This window comes from Procambarus clarkii, chromosome 55, assembly GCF_040958095.1.
Source record: "Procambarus clarkii isolate CNS0578487 chromosome 55, FALCON_Pclarkii_2.0, whole genome shotgun sequence".
NCBI classification, from domain to species: Eukaryota; Metazoa; Arthropoda; class Malacostraca; order Decapoda; family Cambaridae; genus Procambarus; species Procambarus clarkii.
The window spans coordinates 34,227,773-34,238,933 of record NC_091204.1 but is presented as its reverse complement, the minus strand read 5'-3'; positions in this window follow the sequence as shown (position 1 = coordinate 34,238,933).

Below are 11,161 nucleotides of genomic sequence, written 5' to 3'. Positions count from 1 at the left end.
AATGACATATGACAATGTTGTTTCCAATACAAATGATAAAAACCAATGTGTTTTCATTAGAATTAACTAAAATGTTCCTGATTTTCTGTTTATATTACCGATGGAAGATGTACACGTAAAACCGCTCTAATCCGGCTGAAACGTCGATATATGCTATAAAAACCTAACTTCTCCCCTTTTCAATATCTTATTCAGTATTTTAACGAGAAACAAATAGATGATTGAAAATGAAGTATTTAAGGTTATTATCTAATCAATTATGTGTTTGCATCATTTTAATCGTATATATAATGAATTAATACCCATAGACTGAAAACTCACAAAAACGTGGAAAAACGGCAAAATATTGCCTAATTCGATGATATTTTGTTTAAATCATATAAAGGAAAAGGAGATGATAAACGTCAAAATATTGCTAAATTCGATGTTTTTTCGTACGAAACAAAATGCAAGAAAACTTGCTTAAAATGCTATACTATGCGAAATTCATAGATTTGAAGGCCAAATCACATATCGTGATGCTACATGAAATAGTATCGAAATATTGGTATAAATGAATATATTTACGTAATATCAAACTACATGAAAAACGTGAAAAAATCACTATTTTACCATATTTGAGGATTTTAGCTTCAAATCATAGAGCGTGGTTTCGTATTATTTAGATCCAAGAAAAGACATATGACAATGTTGTTTCCAATACAAAAACCAATGTGTTTTCATTAGAATTAAGTAAAATGTTCCTGATTTTCCGTTTATATTACCGATGGAAGATGTACACGTAAAACCGCTCTAATCCGGCTGAAACGTCGATATATGCAATAAAACCGAACTTCTCCCCTTTTCAATATCCTACTCAGTATTTTAACGAGAAACAAATGGTTGATTGAAAATGAAGAATTTAAGGTTAATTTCTAATCAATTATGTGTTTGCATCATTTTTATCGTATATATAATGAATTAATAACAATAAACTGAAAATTCACAAAAACGTGAAAAAAACGGCAAAATATTGCCTAATTCGATGATATTTTGTTTAAATCACATAAAGGAAAAGGAGATGATAAACGTCAAAATATTGCTAAATTCGATGATTTTTCGTACGAAACAAAATGCAAGAAAACTTGTTAAAAATGATATATTTTGCGACATTCTGAGATTTGAAGGCCAAAACACATATCGTGATACTACATGAAATAGTATCGAAATATTGGTAAAAATGAATATATATACGTAATATCAAACTACATGATTAACGTGAAAAGTCACTATTTTACCATATTTGAGGATTTTAACTTCAAATCATAGAACGAGGTTTCGTATTATTTAGATCCAAGAAAAGACATATGACAATGTTGTTTCCAATACAAATGATAAAAACCAATGTATTTTCATTAGAATTAACTAAAATGTTCCTGATTTTCTGTTTATATTACCGATGGAAGATGTACACGTAAAACCGCTCTAATCCGGCTGAAACGTCGATATATGCAATAAAAACCTAACTTCTCCCCTTCTCAATATCTTATTCAGTATTTTAACGAGAAACAAATAAATGATTGAAAATGAAGTATTTAAGGTTATTATCTAATCAATTATGTGTTTGCATCATTTTTATCGTATATATAATGAATGGACTAAAGGACTAAAAATTAAAAAAAACGTGGAAAAACGGCAAAATATTGCCTATTTAGATGACATTTTGTTTAAATAACAAAGAAAAAGGAAATGATAAACATCAAAATATTGCTAAATTCGATGATTTTTCGTACGAAACAAAATGCAAGAAAACTTGCTTAAAATGCAATATTATGCGAAATTCTTAGATTTGAAGGCCAAATCACATATGCTACATGAAATAGTATCTAAATATTGGTAAAAATGAATATATTTACGTAATATCAAACTACATGAAAAACGTGAAAAAAGTCACTATTTTACGATATTTGAGGATTTTAACTTAAAATCATAGATTGAGGTTTCGTATTATTTAGATCCAAGAGAAGACATATGACAATGTTGTTTCCAATACAAATTATAAAAACCAATGTGTTTTCATTAGAATTAACTAAAATGTTCCTGATTTTCCGTTTATATTACCGATGGAAGATGTGCACGTAAAACCGCTCTAATCCGGCTGAAACGTCGATATATGCAATAAAAACCTAACTTCTCCCCTTTTCAATATCTTATTCAGTATTTTAACGAGAAACAAATAGATGATTGAAAATGAAGTATTTAAGGTTATTATCTAATCAATTATATGTTTGCATAATTTTTATGGTATATATAATGAATTTAAATTCACAAAAACGTGGAAAAACGACAAAATATTGCCTAATTCGATGATATTTTGTTTAAATCACATAAAGGAAAAGGAGATGATAAACGTCAAAATATTGCTAAATTCGATGATTTTTCGTACGAAACAAAATGCAAGAAAACTTGCTTAAAATGCAATATTTTGCGATATTCTGAGATTTGAAGGCCAAACCACATATCGTGATACTACATGAAATAGTATCGAAATATTGGTAAAGTTGAATATATATACGTAATATCAATGTACATGATTAACGTGAAAAAGTCACTATTTTACCATATATGAGGATTTTAACTTCAAATCATAGAGCGAGATTTCGTTTTATTTAGATCCAAGAAATGACATATGACAATGTTGTTTCCAATACAAATGATAAAAACCAATGTGTTTTCATTAGAATTAACTAAAATGTTCCTGATTTTCTGTTTATATTACCGATGGAAGATGTACACGTAAAACCGCTCTAATCCGGCTGAAACGTTGATATATGCTATAAAAACCTAACTTCTCCCCTTTTCAATATCTTATTCAGTATTTTAACGAGAAACAAATAGATGATTGAAAATGAAGTATTTAAGGTTATTATCTAATCAATTATGTGTTTGCATCATTTTAATCGTATATATAATGAATTAATACCCATAGACTGAAAACTCACAAAAACGTGGAAAAACGGCAAAATATTGCCTAATTCGATGATATTTTGTTTAAATCATATAAAGGAAAAGGAGATGATAAACGTCAAAATATTGCTAAATTCGATGTTTTTTCGTACGAAACAAAATGCAAGAAAACTTGCTTAAAATGCTATACTATGCGAAATTCATAGATTTGAAGGCCAAATCACATATCGTGATGCTACATGAAATAGTATCGAAATATTGGTATAAATGAATATATTTACGTAATATCAAACTACATGAAAAACGTGAAAAAAATCACTATTTTACCATATTTGAGGATTTTAGCTTCAAATCATAGAGCGTGGTTTCGTATTATTTAGATCCAAGAAAAGCTATATGACAATGTTGTTTCCAATACAAAAACCAATGTGTTTTCATTAGAATTAACTAAAATGTTCCTGATTTTCCGTTTATATTACCGATGGAAGATGTACACGTAAAACCGCTCTAATCCGGCTGAAACGTCGATATATGCAATAAAAACCTAACTTCTCTCCTTTTCAATATCCTACTCAGTATTTTAACGAGAAACAAATGGTTGATTGAAAATGAAGTATTTAAGGTTAATTTCTAATCAATTATGTGTTTGCATCATTTTTATCGTATATATAATGAATTAATAACAATAAACTGAAAATTCACAAAAACGTGAAAAAACGGCAAAATATTGCCTAATTCGATGATATTTTGTTTAAATCACAAAAAGGAAAAGGAGATGATAAACGTCAAAATATTGCTAAATTCGATGATTTTTCGTACGAAACAAAATGCAAGAAAACTTGTTAAAAATGATATATTTTGCGACATTCTGAGATTTGAAGGCCAAAACACATATCGTGATACTACATGAAATAGTATCGAAATATTGGTAAAAATGAATATATATACGTAATATCAAACTACATGATTAACGTGAAAAGTCACTATTTTACCATATTTGAGGATTTTAACTTCAAATCATAGAACGAGGTTTCGTATTATTTAGATCCAAGAAAAGACATATGACAATGTTGTTTCCAATACAAATGATAAAAACCAATGTATTTTCATTAGAATTAACTAAAATGTTCCTGATTTTCTGTTTATATTACCGATGGAAGATGTACACGTAAAACCGCTCTAATCCGGCTGAAACGTCGATATATGCAATAAAAACCTAACTTCTCCCTTTCTCAATATCTTATTCAGTATTTTAACGAGAAACAAATAAATGATTGAAAATGAAGTATTTAAGGTTATTATCTAATCAATTATGTGTTTGCATCATTTTTATCGTATATATATTGAATGGACTAAAGGACTAAAAATTAAAAAAAACGTGGAAAAACGGCAAAATATTGCCTAATTAGATGACATTTTGTTTAAATCACAAAGAAAAAGGAAATGATAAACATCAAAATATTGCTAAATTCGATGATTTTTCGTACGAAACAAAATGCAAGAAAACTTGCTTAAAATGCAATATTATGCTAAATTCTTAGATTTGAAGGCCAAATCACATATGCTACATGAAATAGTATCTAAATATTGGTAAAAATGAATATATTTACGTAATATCAAACTACATGAAAAACGTGAAAAAAGTCACTATTTTACGATATTTGAGGATTTTAACTTAAAATCATAGATTGAGGTTTCGTATTATTTAGATCCAAGAGAAGACATATGACAATGTTGTTTCCAATACAAATTATAAAAACCAATGTGTTTTCATTAGAATTAACTAAAATGTTCCTGATTTTCCGTGTATATTACCGATGGAAGATGTGCACGTAAAACCGCTCTAATCCGGCTGAAACGTCGATATATGCAATAAAAACCTAACTTCTCCCCTTTTCAATATCTTATTCAGTATTTTAACGAGAAACAAATAGATGATTGAAAATGAAGTATTTAAGGTTATTATCTAATCAATTATATGTTTGCATAATTTTTATGGTATATATAATGAATTTAAATTCACAAAAACGTGGAAAAACGACAAAATATTGCCTAATTCGATGATATTTTGTTTAAATCACATAAAGGAAAAGGAGATGATAAACGTCAAAATATTGCTAAATTCGATGATTTTTCGTACGAAACAAAATGCAAAAAAACTTGCTTAAAATGCAATATTTTGCGACATTCTGAGATTTGAAGGCCAAACCACATATCGTGATACTACATGAAATAGTATCGAAATATTGGTAGAAATGAATATATATACGTAATATCAAACTACATGATTAACGTGAAAAAGTCACTATTTTACCATATATGAGGATTTTAACTTCAAATCAATGAGCGAGATTTCGTTTTATTTAGATCCAAGAAATGACATATGACAATGTTGTTTCCAATACAAATGATAAAAACCAATGTGTTTTCATTAGAATTAACTAAAATGTTCCTGATTTTCTGTTTATATTACCGATGGAAGATGTACACGTAAAACCGCTCTAATCCGGCTGAAACGTCGATATATGCTATAAAAACCTAAGTTCTCCCCTTTTCAATATCTTATTCAGTATTTTAACGAGAAACAAATAGATGATTGAAAATGAAGTATTTAAGGTTATTATCTAATCAATTATGTGTTTGCATCATTTTAATCGTATATATAATGAATTAATACCCATAGACTGAAAACTCACAAAAACGTGGAAAAACGGCAAAATATTGCCTAATTCGATGATATTTTGTTTAAATCATATAAAGGAAAAGGAGATGATAAACGTCAAAATATTGCTAAATTCGATGTTTTTTCGTACGAAACAAAATGCAAGAAAACTTGCTTAAAATGCTATACTATGCGAAATTCATAGATTTGAAGGCCAAATCACATATCGTGATGCTACATGAAATAGTATCGAAATATTGGTATAAATGAATATATTTACGTAATATCAAACTACATGAAAAACGTGAAAAAAATCACTATTTTACCATATTTGAGGATTTTAACTTCATATCATAGAGCGTGGTTTCGTATTATTTAGATCCAAGAAAAGACATATGACAATGTTGTTTCCAATACAAAAACCAATGTGTTTTCATTAGAATTAACTAAAATGTTCCTGATTTTCCGTTTATATTACCGATGGAAGATGTGCACGTAAAACCGCTCTAATCCGGCTGAAACGTCGATATATGCATTAAAAACCGAACTTCTCCCCTTTTCAATATCCTACTCAGTATTTTAACGAGAAACAAATGGTTGATTGAAAATGAAGTATTTAAGGTTAATTTCTAATCAATTAGGTGTTTGCATCATTTTTATCGTATATTTAATGAATTAATAACAATAAACTGAAAATTCACAAAAACGTGGAAAAACGGCAAAATATTGCCTAATTCGATGATATTTTGTTTAAATCACATAAAGAAAAGGGGATGATAAACGTCAAAATATTGCTAAATTCGATGATTTTTCGTACGAAACAAAATGCAAGAAATCTTGCTTAAAATGCAATATTATGCGAAATTCTGAGATTTGAAGGCCAAATAACATATCGTGGTACAACATGAAATAGTATCGAAATATTGGTAAAAACGAATATATATACGTAAAATCACACTACATGAAAAACGTAAAAAAAGTCACTATTTTACCATATATGAGGATTTTAACTTCAAATCATAGAGCGAGGTTTCGTATTATTTAGATCCAAGAAAAGACATATGAAAATGTTGTTTCCAATACAAATGATAAAAATCAATGTGTTTTCATTAGAATTAGCTAAAATGTTCCTGATTTTCCGTTTATATTACCGATGGAAGATGTGCACGTAAAACCGCTCTAATCCGGCTGAAACGTCGATATATGCAATAAAAACCGAACTTTTCCCCTTTTCAATATCTTACTCAGTATTTTAACGAGAAACAAATAGATGATTGAAAATGAAGTATTTAAGGTTATTATCCAATCAATTATGTGTTTGCATCATTTTTATCGTATATATAATGAATTAATACCCATAGACTGAAAATTCAAAAAAACGTGGAAAACGGCAAAATTTTGCCTAATTAGATGACATTTTGTTTAAATCACAATGAAAAAAGGAAATGATAAACGTCAAAATATTGCTAAATTTGACGATTTTTCGTACGAAACTAAATGCATAAAAACTTGCTTAAAATGCAATATTTTGCGACATTCTGAGATTTGAAGGCCAAACCACATATCGTGATTCTACATGAAATAGTATCAAAATATTGGTAAAAATGAATATATATACGTAATATCAAACTACATGATTAACGTGAAAAAGTCACTATTTATCATATTTGAGGATTTTAACTTCAAATCATAGAGCGAGGTTTCGTATTATTTAGATCCAAGAAAAGACATATGACAATGTTGTTTCCAATACAAATGATAAAAAACCAATGTGTTTTCATTAGAATTAACTAAAATGTTTCTGATTTTCAGTTTATATTACCGATGGAAGATGTACACGTAAAACCGCTGAAACGGCTGAAACGTCGATATATGCAATAAAAACCAAACTTCTCCCCTTTTCAATATCTTATTCAGTATTTTAACGAGAAACAATAGATGATTGAAAATGAAGTATTTAAGGTTATTATCTAATCAATTATGTGTTTGCATCATTTTTATCGTATATATAATGAATTAATACCCATAGACTGAAAATTCACAAAAACGTGGAAAAACGACAAAATATTGCCTAATTCCATGATATTTTGTTTAAATCACATAAAGGAAAAGGAGATGATAAACGTCAAAATATTGCTAAATTCGATGATTTTTCGTACGAAACAAAATGCAAGAAAACTTGCTTAAAATGCAATATTATGCGAAATTCTTAGATTTGAAGGCCAAATCACATATCATGATGCTACATGAAATAGTATCGAAATATTGGTAAAAATGAATATATTTACGTAATATCAAACTACATGAAAAACGTGAAAAAAGTCACTATTTTACCATATGTGAGGATTTTAACTTCAAAGCATAGAGCGAGGTTTCGTATTATTTAGATCCAAGAAAAGACATATGACAATGTTGTTTCCAATACAAATGCTAAAAACCAATGTGTTTTCATTAGAATTAACTAAAATGTTCCTGATTTTCCATTTATGTTACCAATGGAAGATGTGCACGTAAAACCGCTCTAATCCGGCTGAAACGTCGATATATGCAATAAAAACAGAACTTCTCCCCTTTTCAATATCCTACTCAGTATTTTAACGAGAAACATATGGTTGATTGAAAATAAAGTATTTAAGGTTAATTTCTAATCAATTATGTGTTTGCATCATTTTTATCGTATATTTAATGAATTAATAACAATAAACTGAAAATTCACAAAAACGTGGAAAAACGGCAAAATATTACCTAATTCGATGATATTTTGTTTAAATCACATAAAGAAAAGGGGATGATGAACGTGAAAATATTGCTAAATTCGATGATTTTTAGTACGAAACAAAATGCAAGAAAACTTGCTTAAAATGCAATATTATGCGAAATTCTTAGATTTGAAGGCCAAATAACATATCGTGATACTACATGAAATAGTATCGAAATATTGGTAAAAACGAATATATATACGTAAAATCACACTACATGAAAAACGTAAAAAAAGTCACTATTTTACCATATTTGAGGATTTTAACTTCAAATCATAGAGCGAGGTTTCGTATTATCTATATCTAAGAAAAGACATATGACAATGTTGTTTTCAATACAAATGATAAAAAACAATGTGTTTTCATTAAAATTAACTTATATGTTCTTCATTTTCCGTTTATATTACCGATGGAAGATGTGCACGTAAAACCGCTCTAATCCGGCTGAAACGTCGATATATGCAATAAAAACCGAACTTTTCCCCTTTTCAATATCTTACTCAGTATTTTAACGAGAAACAAATAGATGATTGAAAATGAAATATTTAAGGTTATTATCAAATCAATTATGTGTTTGCATCATTTTTATCGTATATATAATGAATTAATACCCATAGACTGAAAATTCAAAAAAACGTGGAAAAACGGCAAAATATTGCCTAATTCGATGATATTTTGTTTACATCACATAAAGGAAAAGGAGTTGATAAACGTCAAAATATTGCTAAATTCGACGATTTTTCGTACGAAACAAAATGCATGAAAACTTGCTTAAAATGCAATATTTTGCGACATTCTGAGATTTGAAGGCCAAACCACATATCGTGATTCTACATGAAATAGTATCAAAATATTGGTAAAAATGAATATATATACGTAATATCAAACTACATGATTAACGTGAAAAAGTCGCTATTTATCATATTTGAGGATTTTAACTTCAAATCATAGAGCGAGGTTTCGTATTATTTAGATCCAAGAAAAGACATATGACAATGTTGTTTCCAATACAAATGATAAAAACCAATGTGTTTTCATTAGAATTAACTAAAATGTTTCTGATTTTCAGTTTATATTACCGATGGAAGATGTCAACCCGTTCTCACACAAGACAGCACATATATGACTTAATGCTTAAAGTCAATATGTTGAATATGAATTAGTAAATATGTGATATATTCCCAGTTACTTTTTTTACCAAGGCCCAAACTCTTCCTCACGTACCAATTTACGTGTCACAGTACCCGTCCGTCAACATAGATAGCAGAATATTCGTGATTGGTTCAATTATAAGGAAAATTGTAGTTTTCAGGTCCCACATGGGTTGTGAAATTTACCTACTGTTGTCCATGCTCTTATAATATTACAGATCAGCTATATCCTATTGAAGGCTCGTAGTTTTGTTTTGAGAAATATTAGTTGTTCTTAGTAAATTATAATAAGCACTATAAATTATTACATAGAATAACAGTGCTTCACCAATCAATATTATATACCATAGTTTGGCTTTAAAAATCTTTAAAGAATGTTTTGTAGGAACGCTAACAGAAAACGATGTTACATTTGAATGTCTATGGGGTAAACTACTGCAAACAGGACGGTATTGTGTCTACTATACCAACTATAGCTAGGATGGGTATATTGTCACCTACCGCCTGTTAGGTGGGAAAGGGGTCCAATACCACCCACAGGATGGGTATGAGGGTCACATCCACCCACAGGATGAGTATGGGGATCACATCCACCCACAGGAAGGGTATGGGGTCCAATACCACCCACAGGATGAGTATGGCGTCCACTACAACCCACAGGATGGGTATGGGGCTCCAACCACCCATAGAATGGGTATGGGGCTCCAACCACAAATAAAATGGGTATAGGGTCCAATAACACCCACTGGATGTTTAAGGCATCCATTGCCGCGCGTCGAGCTCGAAAACCGCAGCATTCATCTCAGAACCATGCCTATTTCACACAGATTCCTTAATAAACGTAAGAGTTTTATATGTCACAAGAAAGATAGAAATATAAGTTTCATTCTAAATACCTTACCATGGGCATATTTAAATTTAAAGCAAAGATACGTGTACTTTTATAATAGCCGAGCTTTAACCCCGGAGAGATTGATCGACCGAGCAACTCTCTCTCAGAACAATGTTTATTTCACGTGAATTCGTTAATAAACATATATGTTTTATATGTCTCAAGAAAGGCAGACATATAAGCTTCACTTTAAACACTTTACCATAGACATATTTAAAGTTCTAATGAAGATACATGTATTTTAAAAATTACGGAGCTCCCACCCCGTACAGACTGAACGACAGAGCAACTCTCTCTCAGATCAATGTTTATTTCACGTAAATTCGTTAATAAACACAAATGTTTTATATGTCTTAAGCAAGATAGAAATAAGAGCTTCATTTTCAATACATTACAATAGACATATTTATAGCTCAAGTGAAGATACATATTGTTACAACTGGTATGAGTGGGGCTTCTATGGGGTACTGGTACTATTAAGGGGTATAGGTAGTTAGAAGACAAGAGTATCAAATATGGGAGAGCTAAAAGGCCCGGCCCCCAAAATAAACTATCCACAGTAGTAATAACTTGCTACAAGACCATATATGTTAGTCTAAGGGTTGATCACTGCGCTCCCACCTTGGAAGAAGAGATACTCTGTAATTCATGTACTTATTTATTAACCCCTTAACAACCCCCCATATATACTCACACCAATAACAATAATAATAATAACTTTACCACACTATCTTACGTTAAAAGCCTTGGT